This window comes from Hoplias malabaricus, chromosome 6, assembly GCF_029633855.1.
Source record: "Hoplias malabaricus isolate fHopMal1 chromosome 6, fHopMal1.hap1, whole genome shotgun sequence".
Lineage (NCBI taxonomy): Eukaryota > Metazoa > Chordata > Actinopteri > Characiformes > Erythrinidae > Hoplias > Hoplias malabaricus.
Window position 1 is genome coordinate 36,285,292 of NC_089805.1, and position 19,977 is coordinate 36,305,268.

The following is a 19,977-nucleotide window of genomic DNA, read 5'->3' on the forward strand; positions in this document are numbered from 1 at the left end:
GAGAGAGAGAGAAACAGGGTGAGTCAGAGAAAAAAACGAGAGAGAGCTTTATTAGAGACAGAATTTGAGCAAGAGCTTGAGGGAGAGTGACTAAAATAGAGTACAAGTTGAGGGGAGAGCGAGTGCAATGTGAGAATGCAAGAATTTCCATTGAAAGGGATATAAATGTTCTTGTGAGAGGAAAAAAAAAACCCTTGGCCTTTAATTCATTGTGGGCCATTCAGCTGCAGCTATTGTTGATCTGAAAAGAGTGTGGAAAGCGTATGAAGCTTGCTGTAGTCACACACAGGGAATGCTGTCAGCATGATGGAGTGCAGTTTGCTGTTGCGGAGATCACACAGATCAATGTGCTCTGTGGTGTCTCATTCTTAGTGTAACTGCCCACTGCCTACGGTCCACTGTTTTACAGCACGTAGACAGGGAGCCTGCTCTTTATGCACAACAAGCTGAGAGATCCTACTCATTTTTTGTGCGTGTGCGTGTGAGAATATTTGAATAGAACTTTGCGTGTGCGACAGGGAATTTGTGTGTGAAGTTGTTGTGTGAAGGCTCAGGGAGGAGGTAAACCATGTTCCTAAGCATGAATCTGGGGGTCTTAATACCTCGCAGAAAGCTCTTATCCAGCATTATACCCGCTGTGGATGTGGGCAGGGGGGATTACCCCACTCCTCCGAGGAAGGTGTGGCACTCCAGGGTCCGCAGGGAGCTGTTCCAGACTAGATTTCACTAAGTGGAGCTGACTAAATGGAGGATAAAGTCTAGACGGCAGTCATTTAGTCTAATAATAGTAATAAAATCAGTAATAATACTATGTTTTATTTGAATGGTGTCTTTCCAGACCTTAAAAAAAAGAAGCATTAAAGATGACAGGTCATTTTGCAACCAAACCACAGATGGAACATCACAGAGACTTTAGGCGTAGTACTATTAAATAAGACAAAGATATGGAGTAGATTCTCAGCGTAATGTGACAGTAGAGTCACACACATTCTAAAATGAAGCTTTCTAAATAGCTTTTGTCTTGGGTGTCTGTGTCTAAAATAAGAACAGTAAATGTTCTTTACTGTTCTTTTCAGTAACAGTTTATTACCTAATCATTCATATTTAAGTTAATGTTGAGGGTTGTATGGCTGGCATTAGTCTGGAGTTACGTAAGAGCCTTTTTCTTATATTCTCAGCTGTATCGGTGAAGACCAGGGTTTTCCAACTGGTTCAGTTTGTTTCACTGTTAAAACTATTGCAGATTGTGGTTAACATGCTTGTGGTGAGAATATTGATTATTTAGAGGATATTTTATGAAAGCTTTTGCTATTTTCCACATGACAGCATGCCCCTGGACCCTAAGGTATGCCCTTAAATTGTGCCCCTCTGCTAGTCACAGTGGTGGGCTGATTTTTAGATCCAGAGTTTGCGGTTCTCACTTGCACATTGACAACTCATCAGGTCACACACCCTGGGGTGAAGTTTACACTATTGCACTGTACTAAACTTAGTGCTGGAAAAGCACAGATCTTCTCTTATTCCTCCCTTATTACTTTGTTCTCTCTCGCTCTGTTCTTTCTGATTAGTCTCAGAGCAGATTAGCACAGAGTTTGTACTATTACTATTATACTCTCTAGAGTAATACAATTCAGTATCTTGTTTTTCAGCTCCATCAGCTGTTTTATTAGCACTAAGCTCTCATTTAAAGACTTTGCAATCTAACTGCACTGATTTCAGAATGGTATTGATTATACTGATAAGAGTAGGTTCTAATGACGTTCAGATAATAAGTGCTCAAGTTTATAGAGCATTTTAAAAAAAGCTAAAAAGCCCCACAGTGCTTGATGCCCCTTTTATAGATGTCTGTTTTATGGTTTATTTTTCATCTATAGGTCTGGAATACAGTATTTACACACTGGCTAAAAGTTTGGATACGTTTACACAATGTTTCTTCTGAAACGAATGGTTTCATCATGATGTTGGTCCCTGTTTTGTATTTTTCTTCATTACAAAATATGCACACAAACATTTAAGTTTGTCCTTTGTAGATGTGTCTTGAAAACATTCAGCTATTTTCTTAGTGTTATTTGACAAGGATTGTCCAAATGTTCACGTGACTGTGTCTACCATATGCTTAGAAAGGCACGCTATAATGCCCACTTCTGTTCCCATTCTGACTCGTGCCAAAATAACTGAGTCAGTAACAGTGTGCAGTCAATAGTTCTGTTCAGTGCAGTGTACTTTCATTGATGCATTGTATAGCTTCCTAAAGAATAATAATGTGACTGTTGTCCTGGCTGTGTTTTGCAGCTGAGTGTTCACTCTTGTCAGGAGTGTCATAAGCATGTCATACAGTACACACACAGGTCAGAGGTCAGCCTGCTGGGTGAGGGGGAGGACTTTGAGCAGGCCAGTGGGGCATGCTCAGAGTTATGTAACATTTTCTAAGCTTGGTGTGTGAGCCAGGCTGCTGGACTTTGAATCACTTGTTCAGAAAAGCTGCAGAGGATGTCTTATGGTAACACTGCACAATAGTGGCTTGTTCTACAGGCTACATAAGCCTTTTATGACTGGTGACATAAGACTACGTAAAGGTCTGTTAAGGCTTATTCCAATAATAAATCATCATTGTTTCTAGAGTTAAACCGACTAAAATAGCCTTTGTGACACTCGAGGCGTGGAGTAACAGTTAATAGATGTGTATGCAGGTTTATGTCTGTTGTTATGAAAGGCTTTTGTAGGTGACCTGTAGCTTTATGAACAAACACCTACAGCACAGTGTTTGTCTCTTTCCTCTGGAAGATTAGTGTCTCACTGCTGGCAACGTTTGCTCACACCACACCACAAATGGAGAATTGCCGGTAGTATCTGTACAGAAATGGCCCGTTCTGCTAGGCCCCAGTCTCCTCTGTGGTTGTGATGTCTGCTGGTGTTGTCGCTGCCTGCTGGTGGATGCCTCTGGCATGTGCTCACTTTTGGTCAGAAACAGGCAAGTTCTGTTTAAGCAAAAACAATGGTCAAGATAAGCTTGGAGGATTTCCGAGCCTTGTGCAGTGACAGAATTCTACTCTCTACCCTAATCCTTCAGGCCTTCTGTAGAGATCTTCTCAGGGCGTAGTTCTCTCACTGTTTATCTTTTTGGACCTGACCTCCATAAAGATTTTGTCATTGATACTGGGTTAAAAGTGCTAAAATTTTACTCACTGACAATATCTCTCCAAATGTTTGTGTTGAATAAGCTCATATGTTAAATTATATGTAAATTAACAGATACGACTGTCAGTTCTGTTTAATCAAATTTGTTAAACTTAAGGAAATGGCAGAAAACCAATAGTTTTAAATATCTCTTAATATCAACATGAATTAGAACATTATTTAATAGTAATATGTAAGCATTTGTAGTTCTACAATTCCAGACTGTAGTCCATCTGTTGCTCTGCAAACCATTATTTATTTATATATATATATATATATATATATATATATATATATATATATATATATATATATATATATATATATATATATATATATATATATATATATATGAGAATAGCATTAATGACATTGACTATCTAGTCATAGTCATATCTAGTCACTATGACTATGACTATCACTATGAGAATAGCATTAATAAGCATAGTGCTGTATGTGTAAATAAAGGCGAATGTTAGTTCTACACGTGTTTAAAAGTTGGTCCTTTTTTGGCTTGAAATTAATTATGATGTGTGTCACACAGTTGTTTGTCTTTAATCACTGAGTCTTTAGCACATTGAGTCTACACTTTCAGGAAGGTGAGAGATCAGAACACTACTTTTCTACACTGTGGAGGGGGTGTCTGAGAAAAGTAGCACGTAACCAAAAAGAGGGACTGATAAGCAAAGACATGCAGAGTCTGACAAAAGAGACAGAAAGTCAGACAGATAGACAGACAAGCAGACAGACAGCACAGGGTTAGCCTCAGAGAAAGTTTAGACAGAGTGAGAGAGAGAGGGGTAGTGATAGACAGAGCAAAAGGTGGAGAAGAGACTAAAAGAATGACAGACTAGGAGAATGAGAGCTTATTATTATTGTGTGTGTGTGTGTGTTGGGATGGAGGTGGTGGGGGGTGAAGGTAGAACCCTCTTGGCTCATCTTTTTGTAATATAAACACAGCTGGTGATGTGGAGGGGAGATGAACTTGACTGTACTGTGAATTCTTCCTGACACAGAGAAAACCCTCAGGAATATCACATACACACATGAAAGTAGAGGTGTTTACAAAGCACTGAAGCTTCTGTCTGTCTCTTTAGTTCTGGATTACACTCTCATACACGAGATAAGTGAGGAACGCTACTTTTTGTTCGTGATGTTGACCAGTCTATTTAGAGCAGATTAGCTGGACTAGTGTAGTGGCTTCTCACTGTTATTTAAAACAAAGCCACACTGACTCTACTAGAATCAATTCAGTGGCTGCCATATGTCCAGTATCACTCATTTAGTGTAAGGAATGCCACTACCCTCTGCTATGATGTCGGTGGCTCTTCATAAATAGCAAAGCAAATGAAAGGTCATTTTATTACATTGTTGTGGACCTGAGGTCACTTGAACTTAAAGCACTGGTTCAATGAAAAGTCAAAGGTGCACAGTCTCCTCCTACATTCCACTGATCAGACAAAATGCTTGGGGTCTGAAATCGGCTGATTCAGTGGAATTTTTGAGGCTGACACATCAGGAGTTCTTCAGAGATGAGGGGCATTAAGAAGTAGTTTGGCCTCCTTCGCTGCAATAACTGCCTCTTCTCTTTTGGCAAGGCTTTAAACTAGATCTCACAACATTTCTGTGAGGTTTTGATGGCATTAAGCCATGAGTGTATTGGACAGGTCTTGGGCATTAATGTTGGACCATGAAGATCTTGGTGTCTGAATGTTTGTAGGAACACTGTGGTGCGTGAATTACTAAACCCACTTAGAACACAGCTATAGAGTCACTTCAATAGAAAGAAGCATGAATTGAGGCAACTGAACATGACCTTAAGGTCACCTTGCTCAGTGGCTTATGGTAGAAGGGTATGAATACTCCCCAGAAATGGATTGTAAAGCTGCCGAAACATGCTTTTTAATTTAATTTTATTTCATATGAATGTATGTGTTTGTTTTTGTTATTTTTGCCACAATGGAACACCATTGAAAACTTTTAGGGTGAGTTGGAGTAGTCCAAAACTAATCATCCAAAATGAGTACCCTGCCCCCCTAATGCTCCAAACAAATCCTGACAGAAATGTTCCAGCTTTTAGAGCAAAGCCTTCACAATATATTTGAAAGGTGTACACATGCAGTGTGTGTTCCAAACCAAATATTGCTTGTGTAGTGAGCTAAAGAGCTCTATAGCTCCCATTAACCGTCAGATCATGGAAAGAAAAGATCTTCATGTGAAGGATAGAAGAAGGAAACCTACTATCAGTTTCCCAAAAGCCCAAAGATCTTAAATGTTGTCTGGACTCTGTCTCCAAATGAAATACAAGATCAATTACCAACACTGCCGTCACTGGAGCGGGGGAAAGCAAATGGAACGAGAGCAAAAGCTTCACAAGAACCTACAGTGACCACGTTCCTTTCGGCCAAGTTGCCTTGACTACTGGGTCTCATGTGACCTGTCATTGGCTGCTCAACTCCGTCCTAGCAACAGACAGTCAGATGGCCTAGCAACAGCGAAGGAGGAGAGCGTCAGTCATGGGAAGGTATCATCTAAGTGCAAAGTATTTGTAAACAGAAATGTATGGCAGACTTAACGTGGACTGTTCAGATGGTTCAGGCTGCTACATTGTGTGGTCAAAAGTTTGGGGACTTCCAAAGCGGGACTTCTCCACGCAATAACAGCCTGCTCAGTCTTGTTCTGAGGAGGCTTTACATTAGATATTAGAACACTGCTGTGAGGATATGATTGCATTCAGCCACAGTTGCTGTTTTGGTGAGGACAGGTATTGAGCTTCATATCACCTCAGAGCATGCAGTTCCATTGATGCCTTGGGGAATCTATACTCTTATTGGGCCTTAGTGATTTTAAAGCTCCCATTTTGTTTAAGGCTTTTTCTTTTGAGATTATACACGCTGGGCATGAAGAGTTAAATATCTGTGTCCATAATGAGTGAACCTAAAAGTAACCGAATTCAAGTTTATAGACTTGGTGTGTCCAGTAGTGTGAGTTGTAATATTCTACAGAACTGTGTCTCTTTTTTTTTTGTCTTGACTGTAATGTTCTTGTAAAGAGGTGTGTCCAGTCTGCTCTGGTTACTCTAGTCAGGCTTCTGTGAGACTCTTAGTGAGAAATGAAACCACTACCCACAACCGCTGAGTCAGGAGAAAACTGTGTGTGTGTGTGTGTGTGTGTGTGTGTGTGCATGTTTGTGCATGCATGCGTGTGTGTGTTTGTGTGTGTGTGTGTGTGTGTGTGTCTTATCTATTGCAGAGGCTCCCAGCCCTCCCTCTGCAACATTGCAGAAGTAAACTTTGTTACTAGCTCAGTGGAATTAAGGTTATCTTGTTCTTCGATTTATTTCACAGAACTGTGTCAAAGGACAGAGACAAAGGCAGACAGACAGACTCGCTTCTATGAGAGATTTGTCACTACAGACTCCTTCTAATCCTACATTCTAATTCCTGATCACTATTACTGTAAGTCCAGAGCCTCCCCCGAATCACAGGGCCCAAGGCAGGATCACACTCTGGACAGGACTCCAGTCCATTGCAAGGCATTACTCACTCTCTGTCACTCACACTGCTGGACATTTCCACATGGCCTGTCCACCTTAAAAGGTGTTGTGGGGGGAACCCAAGTACATGGAGGACACCCATACAGACCCAGGGAGACCAGATGCCTAATTTCAGCTTTAAAGGTTTTACTATTTTAAAGGTATTATTTATTACTAACTTTTATAAACAGTAGCTTAATCTTAAGCCAAGTGACATTTTAGAACATGTTAACATCCAACTTTATGAACGTCATAAGTTCACACTTTCCTTCCAATACATTACGGTTTAATGCCATGTTAATATTTTAATTTCACAATGCACTGCAGGAGGCGCTCGCGAACGAGACTGAGTCGACTCCAAGTGTTTCATCTCTATGAATCATTGGCCAACATTTGATACGAGCAACACCCAGATACTCAAACAAACGATTCTTTGGGAGTCGACTCCTCTTCACAATTCCAGCCGGCTCTTTTTGTTCTCTTCTTCAAATAACAATAATTTTTATTTAGTTCTCATCTAGCTCTTATTGTGAAAAATAGGTCATTGACAAATAGTTTTCGTTCAGTAAATTAACACCACTTCGCTGACACTGAATGAAAAATTTTATGCTGCATATAGTGGGTCCTCCAACTAAAAGTCACCATGTTTTAAATACATGTAGTACAGAATCCCTGGAACATCCAGGCTACTAGGTTTCACTATAATGGCATAGGTTTCATAGCATTAGGAAGAGTCAGTGCAGAAGATTATGGCATATCACTTTGTTCACTTGCATTGAAAGCTATGGTTTAACCTTGGAGATGCATTTTTAACAGCGATGACATATTGTATGTCTTCATGAAATGCTTATCGCTGTAAAGTCACTCATACGATAGAGTGGGATTTGTGCTCACAAAGAATAAACCCAGTGAGTCAGTTTGAGGTGCGTGTGTGTGTCTGATATGTGTGAGCTTAAGTTAGTATAGGTGCTGCTCTACCTGTGTTGGTTGCCATAGAGATGCTCACAGGTTTTCACAGTACCTGGATTTCCCTTTCTACACATCTGCCTTAAACATTAATCTTGTGCTGGTAATTGATACTGTTGAATTAATACTGTTGAATAGTAAGTGTCAATATGCAAATGATAATTATTTTGTTCATTTTTTTATGTGTGTTTTATTACTTTGTTGTGTTATACTCCCTTAGAACAATCATACTGCTGTCTAAAATTTAAAGGACTTCATCTGCTTTACGACTATAAAAACAGATCACCAACTAATTAGCTACACACACACACACACACACACACACACACACACATATATACATTTTTTCAGAGAATTTAACACTCATAATATGACATGTAGCTACTTGTCCAGCATTGCTTTTAAACTCCAGGATATTAATTATGTCGTTTGTCCCCACTTTGCAACTATGACACCTTTTACTCTCCTGGGAAGGTTTTAGACGAGTTGTTGGAACATTGTTACGATGATTTGAAGGCATTCAGCCATGACCAAGTCAGGCCATTATGTGACACTGTTATTGTCACCATGTTGTTTAATTTCACTGTGTACATCTACTAGCGGAAATGATAATAAAAGCCTCTTGAGCCTGAACTTGAGCTAAGATCTTGACGAGGATCACTGAATGGCCATAGAGAATGACTGGAGGTTAATAGTCTTACATGCAATTTGGCCAATGCATAGTTAACATTATAAAATGATATTACAGTGCAATACAAATGTAATTATATGGTAATTATAATTTGCAATGTAAGAAACTGCAAGCTGTATTAAGCAGTGTAAAGCTTACGGGGTAATTCATAACTGAATTTGAATTAATTTAAAATAACTGCAGATTTGTTAACCTTTATTTATCATAAACATTACTAAAGTTCGAATAGAACTATTTCCATATTCATCCAGGATGCCCAGCTTCATCCAGGAAGATCAGTGCAGAGTTCAGTGTTTTCCTGGTTCACACACAGCTCCTGAAGATTAATTAGTAGTTTGCTGTGTCTCCAGCATTGCCTTGTTCTACCATCTCTCTCCTGATAAGGGTGGTGGCTCAGATTGTGTCCAAAAGAGGACGGTTGTAGAACGTTGTTCATTATGTTTTGCTCAGAATGCATTTGATAGTCACATTCAGTGGCATTTAGAGCATCTCTCTGTGTACTGTTGCATACGCGATTAAGCATTGCTTTGAATAAACACGATTTGTATGAACCATAAATTATGATTTCAGCCTTGAAAGAAGCTCCAGTCTTGAAAGAAGCGAAACCGCTCGTGTTTCAGCAAAGAGCAGAAATAGTTTCTGACTCAAACAAACAAAGAGTGGTTGCCATGCCGACAGGCGTCTATAAATAGTGGGCAGTGTTTGTTTTGTGAATGCGCCTCCCCTGGGAGCGTCAGAAACTCAGGCAGCCCTCACTGAGCCTTCTGTTTAACAAGTCCTTCCTCTTAATGCTCTGCAGAGGAATGCTTATGGAGGATAGTATGAGGATGAAGAGGGGTGGATGCAGGGAGTGGGTGGAGGTTGGAGGTTGGAGGTTAGAAGTTATACCTTGGCCCCAACACAGATCTGATTCTGGAAGTGTCTCTGAAAGTCTCTGAAAGTCTACATTTTTAGTATCAAAGCATGAACATCGGGCAATTGCCAAAAAGCCTGTATTCAAATTATGAACTTTGTTCCTCATTTTGATTTGCAGGGAATGGTGAGAGCGGCTGGATGCAGATGAACACAAACTTGGACAGAGAGAGCAGGAATCCACATGGTCCACTCAGAGTCCAGCACAGATCTACACTGACCCGTCACTGTGCTAACAGCCGGACCCGTGTCTTTAGCTGAGAAGGATCGTGCAGCTGGTCACTCTTTCTCCTCAGACTCCAGGTACGATGGTGGGGCATCAGGGCTGTTCTGGTGAATCAGGCGCTTCGCTCATAAAATACATTCACAGACATCGTTTTTAACAACCAGAAACCACAAAAATGATGTCTTGTTTCAGTGTGTTCCCTGCAGCTTTTTTTAGCTTAATATGAGCAGCAGACTGTTGATTTGCCAATTGGACACAGTTTTAACAGCCCTTCTGCTTTAACCATTTTATAGCCATTTAGTTTAAGCACAACTAACACTACATTTACCTGGTATGACTAGCAGAAGCCATGAAGATCCCCCAAAACATAAATGTAGACCTGAGTACAGTTTAAAAAAATAATAATAATAATAATAGCAAGTAATTTAACAGCTAAACTGTTAGAGATCATTTAGTAAACAAAGTAACAATGAGTATACTTTTAAAAAAAATAGGAGTCAGAAAAATACATTTTAAATATGTGTCATTTATTTAGATATTATTTTGGAAAATAATATAGTGGTGTTATGTATATAATCTTTAATTGGTGAATTGTGCCTTGTTTTTGTGCTGTTTGGCCACATCCTTTTTTTAGCTAATGGAGCTTACAAAGACTTAAAGCTTAAAGCTTAGTAAGATGGCACTAAGCCATTTAGTAGTTTACAGGATGTAGCATGGCTTGTATTATATATAATATTTATGCTGAAAGTGTGATGATGGCAGAATTGATGTGATATGTTTCTGTGACTTGAATTTGCTGATTGCTGCAGATGCTATAGCACTGAAGAAGGCCTGGGGTGTGGCCTGAGTAATGTCCAGTAGGTTAATTAATTCTAGAAGTAAAAGTAATTTGGAGCCTATGTATCTAACTGAGTGCAGTTGGCGCTTTGTTGACAGAGACCTCTGTGTTTTTGTGTGTCTTTGAGTCAGATTTACAGATTTAAAAGTGTAATGCTGTGTGCTGGTGCCTGGGGCAGCTGCATGAGTAACTGTCCAGTTTCCACCCTGCCCATCTCTCACACACACACACACACACACACACTTTGTCTCTCTCTCTCTCTGTAGTAGTTGTGTGTAAAGGCAGGTGACAAGAGGTCATCCTCTTCTCACAGCTGTGTGGAAATGTACAGTGTGGTTATATTACCCCTCCTCCTGCTCCTCATCATTCTCCCTCTCCTTCCTCTCACCCACTTGCTTTCTCTCTGAGTCGCTGACTCACTGGAGTATAAAGCTGCCTCCTGTCCTGGCTTCCGTCCACCTGTTCTCTGTGTGTTCCCTCTCACCTCTGCTTCTGTGTGACTCTGTTTTATTCGCTCCGTTTTACACCTTCACTCTCACCCTGTTTCAGTCTGTTTGACGGAAAGATTGAATATTTATCTGTTGAAATCACAGTTTAAAAGATTGTTTTTCTAAATTCCAGCTCAGTCTCAGATGTTTGTTGGTCTTTACCTGGGTGCTTCTCATAATCGACACACACACTAATGAATTATGTTGAGCGGTCAGTTCATTGTTCAGATTCTGTTATCCTTCTCCCAGGACTGATTACATGAATATACCCAGATTAACTCTTGATAAAGTCATTTAGTGAATTACTTAGTGATATCTGTTGCAGAAGCGAGACATAAACCAATGTAAAATTATGCGTAGCCACAAGTAACAATAATCAACATGAAACTAAACTGTACGTAGTCTCTTTCCTGCTTCCTTATTTTGATCTCCCTCTTTCCCCATCCTCTTTTTTTATTTATTTTTCTTTGTCTTTTTCTTAATCTATCTTTTTTGTAGCCTCAATAATTTTGACTGATTTATGCTTTTTCCCCGTGTATTTTCTGTAATGCAGTCTCAATAAAAAGAGTGTAAAACTTTCAAATACTGCCCAGCGTACTGATATATGCGCTGTCACTGCTGCGGTAGACCTACTAGAGTGGCTTTCAATAGTTCCCAGTCGTCTTACAGTGAAAGAAAAAGAACCCCTGCTGTACAGCTATCTATCCATTTTTAAGCAAATATTCCAAGGCTAAAAATTAAAAGAGGACATATCTCTACAATCCATAACCAGCCCTCTGGTCATTCTCAGCCCAGAATTTTGAATTCATCCACTTCCTGTATTTATAAATTCTCTCTCATCTGCATCTTACATTCTCTCTCTCTCTCTCTCTCTCTCTCTCTCTCTCTCTCTCTCTGTAGCAGTCAGTGGGTGGGTGATGCATTATTTTTCCTCTGAGGATGTGTGTGCAAATCAGACCCAGATCATAACATTTAGTTACTCTCCTGGGGCATTGAGACAGTGGAGTTAATCGTGGGGACCCCCCTGCGGAGCCCCTTAGTCCTGTATGTTCCTGTTCCTGGTGTTCTACTTCTGGAGGAAGAACGGGGTTCTGTGTGAGGACGGCTGCGTGTAGGTGGACACGCTGAATGTGGACGGCATATGAATCTGATAAATGGTAGACAGAGGCTTTTCTGGGCATGTGCTATGTGTGTGTGTGTGCGCGCACGTGTAACTCGGGGTCCCCTGGGACTGGTTCTGATAGTGGTTGTGGATGCAGCTGTAGTCGTGGCCAGCGTTGCGTACATAAATCTGTCAGAGTGATCGCACTGCTTTGACTTCTGGAAAAGATCTACTCCTACTCTCTTTCTCTTTCTCTTTCTCTCTCTCTCTGTGTCTCTCTGTCTCTCCTTCCCCCTCCTCTCTTTATTTTTTTTTTCTCCTTTGCCTCCTTCTTTATCTCTCATTCTCATTTGCATTCTCCCCTTATCTCATTTTTTTTCCTTCGTTTCCTCTGTCGCATTTTCACTGTTCTTTTTTTTCCATTCAGTTACCTCTCTCATTGTCTCATCCCAGTTCTTCCTTATTTCTCTCTTCTGTCTTCTCTGCCTTTCTTTCTCTCTCACTCTCATGCTCACTCTCTTCCTTCTATTCTGAATGAGAAGTAGCTCAGCACGTTTCTTTCTTGTCACTCTTCCATTCTCTCTGTCTTATCTCTGAGCCTCTTTTATTCATCTGCAGCAGTTAGCAGTGCCAGGAAAACCTGCTTGTGCTCTGGAATGCTGTGTTCAGAACAGTGCCCAACGCACGCACTGTTTCACAATTTCCGTGCCATGTTTCCATTCTGTTTTTACCATTTGTTTTATTATTATTTTTTTATTACTATTATTATCCGAGCAGATGCTCCTACACAGTGAGTGCAGTGTGTCAGTGTGTGTCTGGAAGTCTTGACCTGAGATTGACTGACCACAGGGCCTCGAGGTGGAGCTACACCACTGTTCCCTTGCAGCTCATCTCTGACCTCTGTAGGTCCACTTCTGTACAGACCGGCAGCAGTCCTGTGACTGAACTGATCTGTTGCAGATGCAGCAGCCGCCCTGGAGTAGGTCCTGTCCTTCAGCTCTTTCTGACCACCACACTGTCCTCACAATCACTTTCATTCACACAGACCCCCAAGGTCTGACACAGCAGGGAGCTTTATCACAAATCGGCCACTACTACAAACTTATATATTATTAGTATTATCAAGATGAATCAATGTAAAAAAGCTGTAATGTCTGTTAGTTTAAAAAGCTCTTATCTTGTTTCCTATTACAAAATTCGAGAAGACCAATATGTGACCAATTATGGGCTGAAACTGATTTATTTCCCTCTAGCTGACATTTGCCATTGGGAAACACTTCTGTGTGTGTGTGTATGATGGGTGGCACAGTAGTGTCACAGTCGCACAGCTCCAGGGACTTGGAGGTTGTGGGTTCAAGTCCCGCTCCGGGTGACTGTGAGAAGATTGGTGTGTTCTCTCTGTGTCTGTGTGGGTTTCCTCCAGGTGCTCTGGTTTCCTCCTACAGTCCAAAAACACACGTTGGTAGGTGGATTGTTGACTACAAAGTGTCTGGAGGTGTGAATGTGTGTGTGTTGCCCTGTGAAGGACTGGCGCCCCCTCCAGGGTGTATTCCTGCCTTGCGCCCAATGATTCCAGGTAGGCTCTGGACCCACCGCGACCCTGAACTGGATAAGCGCTTACAGATAATGAATGAATGAATGAATGAATGAACTTTTGGACACAAAATGTTACATATCTTCACCGTCCAATTAAAAATTTTACAGGAGAAGGAAAAAAAAAACTTGGATGTCAATGTAAATAGATTTTATTCCTGGTAATTTTGGAGCATTTCTATTAGTTCATTCATCATGGAATGTTTACATTATCTGAAGGACATCTGCTGTGTTCAAATGATGTTGTAAACTAAAAATCCACAAAAATGGGGATACGTGTTTTTAAGTGGAGAGCGATGATATGTACCTCTTGGATTTGGATTACAATAGAGGAACAAGTTACAAGACGCCAGCATTGATCAAGCTAGCTAATGGTAGTCAGGGTGCTTCAAAACATATGTAGTTTCCTGAAATCCTTTGTGTTTAAAACTACAAAACACTTGAAAGGAAAGAGTTAGTCGTCACAAATTTGCAAGAGGTCTGATCACATTGTTAGTAGCTTTCTTTCTATGTCTGTTCACTCAGTTTCCCACCCTCGTCTTCATAATGTTTCTCCTGCACCTTCACCCACTCTCTCTCTCTCGCTCTTACTCTCTCTCTCTCTCTCTCTCTCTCTCTCTCTCTATCTCTCTCTCTCTCTCTCTATCTCTCTATGTCTCTCTCTCTCTGTCTCTCTCTCTCCCTCTCTAATTACTAAACAATGAGTTAATTACCTGCACCAGAGCTTATGAATTTATTCATATAGTCTGTAATTACCAAAGCCTTGTGGAGTGCTGAGCTGTAAGGTTCTCTCCTCACAAAGGGGCTGTTCAGGTCTTTATTGTGGGAGTGAGTGTCCTTCTGTCCATTAAAAGCTGTATTGAAGAACAGCGCCGGTTCTGTAACACTCAGAGTAATTTAAGCACACTTGCGTCCCTCCTTCCTTCTTAGAGCAGATGGATTTCTTTTCATTCACCATGCTTTCAAATATGTTTCGTCAAGTGCATTTATATCACTGGAAAGCATTCTTATTGTATCTGCACACCACACAAAAAAAAAAGAAAAATACTTACTGACAGTGGTTGGGAATCAATAAGAAAGGGAAATATCGCTTCCTTTGTCTTTATGTTCCTTAAAGGCAGAAAGCGGGGCAGAAGATATTTATGGAGTGTGGTCCTGTGGATATCTACACACTCGAGGAGATCAGCATCGATTGACTTGTTTCCAGACGGCCAGTGAAAGAGCCGCTTTGTGCTGCCCCATCCTCATCTCTCTGCTTTCTATTCCAGCTCCCAGTCTCTGAAACGTCCACGGAGCACAGATCTGTATTGGAGGAAAACTCACACCTTATATTTCACCTTAACTAAATAATTACAACAGCTCTCTTCTTACTGTCTTTTAATAAGGTTTTTTTTGCTTAAGTTTGGTCCTTCATGTGGAAAAATAAATATAATAAGAACATCTTTCTTTGCTGTTGATATGCCTCATGCTCAGTAAAATTTTAAGCGATTGGTTAGAGGCTGTTTTATTTATTGTGGAATACTTTGATATCAGCGCAAGGGCTGAGATTGCGATTGCGATTTTAAAAAACCAATATACTCTACAGCCTCAGTCCACTCTTATAACTGTGGAAGGTAGCAGGAGGTCAGGAGTGGAAGACTGCTGGAGCTCTTGGACATTACAGCCAGTGCTTCCATTAGCAATGTGCCACCGGGCTCTGACTGATGATCTTTAATATCTCCTGCTTTATCAGGAGCCCCCCCCCCCCCCCCTTCCTCCTCCTCCTCCTTAGTAGCAGCAGCGTGGTGGGACAAGAAGGGAGGGGCAGTGTCTGAGAGGGAAAAAACTTCTCAGTTTGTCCTCAGGAAAATTAGTTTGTGAATTTTTTGTTTCCTTATAATTCATTCTTCCAGGGGGAAATGAATATAAAACCAGCTGCATATTGCCATAATCACACAGGTCTGTGTCTGCTGCCACCACACTGATGTGCTGATGAGATGCTGGAAAATTAGATGATTGCCAAGCGCCGTATGAAGGCATTGTCAAGCAGCTAATGGAAAAAGATTCAGTCCCTTATATTTGACTGCCTCAGGGTAGATGGGTAAATTTAAAAGAGCTGTTTTTAAGACAGATCTGCTAATGGCTGAGTAAAAAAGTTAGAATATTCTTTGGTAACTCTGTAATCTAAGAGCATCCATATATTTGAGGTCACAGGATATTTGACAGTAATACCTTTAATCTAATAGTTCAGTTTTAAGTTGAGTAAAATCAAAATTTTAAGATATGCAAATTCACAAACTGGGCGGCACGGTGGCGCAGCAGGTAGTGTTGCAGTCACACAGCTCCAGGGACCTGGAGGTTGTGGGTTCGAGTCCCGCTCCGGGTGACTGTCTGTGAGGAGTTGGTGTGTCCGCGTGGGTTTCCTCCGGGTGCTCCGGTTTCCTCCCACAGTCCAAAACGTTGGTAGGTGGATTGGCGACTCAAAATTGTCCGTAGGTGTGAGTGTGTGAGTGAATGTGTGTGTGTCTGTGTTGCCCTGTGAAGGACTGGCGCAAAGTTTGTGAATGTAAAACAGAACACTGCATAAATAAGAACACTGCATTTATGCAGATTTACATTTACATTTATTATTGCGTTTCGAAGAAAGTCTTATCCAGAGCGACTTACAAAAGTGCTTTGTGTTCAGTCAGAGTTTGTATTCTAGCTTCTACCAGTAGGTTAAAGTCTAAAATACCCTTGTCATTGCCAGAGCAAAGCAAGAGAATTAAACACAGCATGAGTGCAATATCAAACCTGTGTGTTCTCACCTAGAAAGGAGATTAAGGGTTAAATACAGAATAAGTGCAAATACAGTGCATTTCAACAAAAACTTCAGTTGGCGTTTGAAGACCACGGGAGAGTCGGCTGTTCACACAGCCACTTCATTCCACCATCTGGGTGTCAGAACAGAGAAGAGTCATGACACTTGTGCTCCATGCATCTTGAATGATGGTGGGTCAAACCAAGAAGTACTTGAAGCTCGAAGGGTTTGAGGTACAGATTGGCTCTTGACCATTGCTATAACGGTTTATCAGTCAGTTCCTCCATAAAGTCAGAGGTAGACGTGTTACATGCATAAAAAAAGTGTGTGTGTGTGTGTATATATATATATATATATATATAAACACACACACACATGAACTCACATCACGCCAAAAGGAACTTGTAAATTATTTACTTTGAAATGTAAAACATTCAGAACGAAGCTAAAATTCAATATAATATTTACAAAAAGAATATTATTCTAATTCTAATTATTTTGAGCTAAATTCCATTTGATTTGTTAAAAAGTGTGTGTGTGTGTGGTGGCTGGGGATGAGGCATTTGTGGTCAGTTTGGCCACCGCTTCTGCTTTTTAATGGCCAAAATGTGAAATATTGTGACTATGTTCACTGAACAATAGACAGTGTCAAGCCCAGGCAGTGTGCTCCAGCTCAGCCACTTTAGCTCAGGAGAGGCCTGCAGATGAGCTGATGAGATGAGTCAGGTGTGCTGGTAGCAGAGAAATCTAAAACACTAAAATGTGTAGATTGGGGGGCTCCCAGGTGGGATCCTAATTCACACTGCGACATTTATCACGCAAGATAATTCAAGCTAAAATGGCTGATCACTCAGTAGGAAAGCACTTTAAATCTTCTCCTGTTGGACTGACTTGTTTTTGAGTTCAAATCATGTGCATAAGGACTTTTTGACTTAACCTTGAAATATGAAACCTATTGCTGGACTGTGATGGGGACATTTTTGGTCCTTTTTATTTCTAGGTGTTGGGGAGGGGGGGAGTGGGGGATAAATAATAAAAAAAAAAGGCGTGTGACATAGTGCTGCTATTTTTGCCTATCTCTCTCTCTGAGCCGCCGGCCGGACATGTCACACTGACTCTGTGCTCAAACGAGAGCAGAGAACCAGTTCTTTATACGGTTATTCTCCATCTCTACATCTGTACATATCGTAACTGGCATATGTCTTCTGTTGACAGTAATTATTGTTAAAGAAATGGTTCAGCATAATTAAGCAAATATCCACCTCTATACATTAAATAATCATTATAGTTTTTGCTCAAAATGTCTAACGTCCAAATGATTTCATGCAAATATATGATGATCCAAGCAGGTGGTTACCACAGTGTTAGCTAAAATCTTCCATTAATTATTTGATTGTTTAGTCTCATAGTGCCAGAGCAAAATAAAAAGACATTTTTCAGTTAAACCAATCATATCTTGGCTGATGGAGTAGATTTAAAATAGGTGTGTTCATTCTAAGCAGCATGGCTGGAGCAAAGAGCAAAACAAATTTGCAAAATACCAATAAATCTTGTGGCCAAAACAACAAATTAGCTGCTAAAATGTATAACTTGTTAAACATAGATCCATGTGTTTATACCAAGCAGGCTTTGATACCAAATGCAATTTGTGAATGAGAAATATTTCTCCAAAACACACTGGGACATGTTAAGAAGTCTGGATTCTCTGGATCTCTAGGCTATAATAATGCATGTCATTTTATAAGGAGAATCAGACATGAAACCACCCCAGCAGGAATAAATTTAGCAAAAGGATCAAAGATAGGGGTAATATTGTGTACATTAAATTTTATTGGTCACTCTGTACCTTTAAACATGGCACCCATCTCCTCTCTGATGTTGTGCAGCATGACTTCTTACATCCTTCTCATTTACATCCTTTCAGAACTCCAGCCCTTTAGATGCTGCACTGAACTGTGAATTAACATGCGCTCTCACTCTCTTTCCATTCATCTATTGCTTGTCTGATTTTTCATTTCATTCTAATCTGTCTGCTGTGTAGAAGCAGCGGGTAGGTGGAGAATGTGCTTCTAGACTGATGGAAATGTAATAATTGTGGCTCTGATTTATATTACTCTATGAATCCACAAGGACTCTGCCACCCTCGTGTTTGCGGTCTATCTGACTGGAGGAAGATAACAAAATCACTGAGCCAACACTATATACGATCCTTTGGTTATAAGATGACATACTGAATAGAAAGCTATTGAGACAGAACAGACAGAAGTCATGCCATGCTTTCATATTGTGTCCTTTTTTTATGTCGTTGTGATCAGCACTCAGTATTTTACACTGTTCATACCACCTTAAGACTATATGCAGCAAACAGTAGGTGGCATTTTTTTTTTTTTTACATTTTCAGATTTAAAATTGTTTTTAAATTTTACAGTAGAAATGGAAATAGTTTTAGTTTGCAGAAATAATAGACTTCACAAGGCGACACACACTCGCATGTTCAATCACACACTCACACCTACGGACACTTTTGACCAACGTAGGTGGGAGGAAACCGGAGCATCCGGAGGAAACCCACACAGACACAGGGAGAACACACCAAACTCCTCACCCGGAGCAGGACTTGAACCCACAACCTCCAGGTCCCTGGAGCCGTGTGACTGCGACACTACCTGCTGCGCCACTGTGCCGCTCCTTATTATTATTATTATTATTATTATTATTATTATAATAATATGCTATTATTATTAGCATATAGGTATCCTTGGTAGATTTGTATTTATTTACAGACTGTTAGTAATACTTTGTTTGCCACAGGGCCACCACAGAGCAGGTAAGATTTGAGCGGTGTATGATTCTCAGCGCAGTAGTGAAACTGGTGACAGTGGTGGTGTGTTAATGCGTGTTGTGCTGGTACAAGTGAATCAGACACAGCAGTGCTGCTAGACTTTTGTAACCTCATTGTCACTGCTGGATTGAGAATAGTCCACCAACCAAAAAGCGTCCTGTGGGCGGCATCCTGTGTCCTCTGGTGAAGGACTAGAGGACGACCAACACAAACTGTGCAGCAACAGATGAGTTACTCTCTCTGACTTTACAACTACAAGGTGGACCAGGGAGATGGGTGTGTCTAACAGAGTGGACAGTGAGTGTAGAAACAAGGAGGTGGCCATAATATTCTTATATGTGTTTGTATAATTTATAATTTTATTAATTAAGGCACATAAAATGTGAATATACTTTTATTGGGGAAATCCTCTCTTCTTGGTGATTGTGTATGTTTACGGGTGAATCCTAGTTAAGGTCTGTTTTATGTGCTATTTGGGTCATTTTTATAATGAAGAGAGAACTTGAGAATTCATTGAAATATTTCAGTGAAGGCAGGATCTTTGCATACTTTTGACAGCAACTGATGTGAAGCTTGATGTAATATCCGCTGTATTTGTTTTCTTGTCATAAATAGCAGCTATCCAGTAACACATGCCTTAGAGCTCTTCATTATTTCCTGCTCTATAAGATGTCTCATGGGGCCTCCATTGTTCCTGAAGGATGGTGGTGGAACTTCAGTGGGAAAACTCTGTCAAACTAATATTTAGAGTTTGTACACTTTAATTAGTCCTGTACATTTAGCTGGGCTGTTTTGACTGAGTCTCTGACATTGGCCAGTGAACGGTTA

The 19,977-nt window shown here is 40.5% G+C and overlaps 1 protein-coding gene across 1 annotated transcript in view; it reads left to right on the plus strand.

Moving 5' to 3' along the window:
- Window positions 1-19,977, plus strand: part of atxn1a (ataxin 1a) — a 116,276-nt gene that overhangs the window by 21,101 nt on the left and 75,198 nt on the right. The window contains exon 2 of the mRNA XM_066673808.1: window positions 9,403-9,584. The gene's annotated coding sequence lies outside the window, so the exon portion shown is untranslated. The remainder of the gene's footprint in view (window positions 1-9,402; window positions 9,585-19,977) is intronic.